General features: G+C 40.0%; 1 pseudogene; it reads left to right on the forward strand.

Moving 5' to 3' along the window:
* LOC111397832 overlaps positions 1 to 1,460 on the forward strand; it is a 5,108-nt pseudogene extending 3,648 nt beyond the window's left edge.
* Positions 1,461 to 1,462: the final 2 nt, after the last annotated feature.

Here is a 1,462-nt window from a genome sequence, read left to right on the forward strand (position 1 = left end):
AGAGCTCTTGGAAGAGATGCCCACAACCTCCTCACATATTTTGGTAAGATGCAGGCTGAAAACCCTGGTTTCTATTATGCCATTCAACTTGACGATGACAATCGATTGACAAATGTTTTTTCGGCTGATGCAAGATCAAGGACAGCTTATAGTCACTTTGGTGATTCAGTTATTTTTGATACGATGTATAGGCCAAATCAGTTACAGGTTCCATTTGCTCCCATCACTGGTGTGAATCATCATGGACAAATGGTATTGTTTGGCTGTGCATTACTTATGGATGAGTCCGAGGCTTCCTTTACTTGGGTTTTCAACACTTGGCTATCTGCAATGAACAATCGGCCGCCTGTTTCCATTACTACCGACCAAGATAGAGCCATCAAGTATTCCCGGAAACTCGTCACTGCATTTGCAAGTTGCACATCTTAAGAGAAGGCCAGGAAAGGTTGGCTCATATATATCTTGCCCATCCATCTTTTTATGGAGACCTTTATAGCTGCATCAACTTTTCAGAGACAATTGAGGATTTTGAATCATCATGGAGATCCATCCTTGATAGATATGATCTATGCAAAAATGAGTGGCTTCAAGCTGTCTATAATGCTCGGAAGCAGTGGGCTCCTGTTTATTTTCGCGATACTTTCTTTGCTGCACTTTCATCAAACCATGGAGTAAGCTCCTTTTTTGATGGGTATGTCAATCAGCAGACTACCATACCCGCATTTTTTAAACAGTATGAAAGGGCTTTAGAAAATTCACTTGAAAGAGAAATAGAGGCAGATTATGATACATTTTCTACCACCCCATTATTGAAGACTCCATCACCAATGGAACAACAAGCAGCAAACCTTTATACGAAAAAGATTTTCGAGAAATTTCAAGAAGAACTGGTTGAAACCTTTGTATACACTGCCAATAAAATTGGTGGTGGTGGGACAATAAGCAAATTTAGGGTTGCAAAATATGAATATGATCACAAGGCATACATAGTCAAACTAGATGTCTCTTTGATGAATGCAACTTGCAGCTGTCAGATGTTTGAGTATGTGGGTGTTCTCTGTAGACACATATTAACTGTTTTCACAGTTTCAAATGTTCTCACTGTTCCATCCCATTATATATTGAAGAGGTGGACAAGGAATGCAAGAAGTGGACGGAGGGAAGAACAAGATTCTGATATACAATGTCTAGAGTCTCTGACCTTGCGTTTCAACAATCTTTGTCGGGAAGTATTAAAATTTGCAGAAGAAGGAGCTATTGCTACAGAGACTTATAATGCTGCTTTGAGTGCTCTTAGAGAGGGTGCGAGGAAGATTGCAATGGAGAAGAATATTATTGATAAAATTAAACCTCCTTCTCAGGGCGGTGGAAATCTCCACGAAAATGGAAGAAAGAAAGTATCTATGGCAACTCCAGATATGATCCTGTCATTATGGCCTTGGCAAGACACTTTGCCAACTCG

The sequence above is a fragment of the Olea europaea genome, chromosome 7 (genome assembly GCF_002742605.1).
Source record: "Olea europaea var. sylvestris chromosome 7, O_europaea_v1, whole genome shotgun sequence".
NCBI lineage: Eukaryota > Viridiplantae > Streptophyta > Magnoliopsida > Lamiales > Oleaceae > Olea > Olea europaea.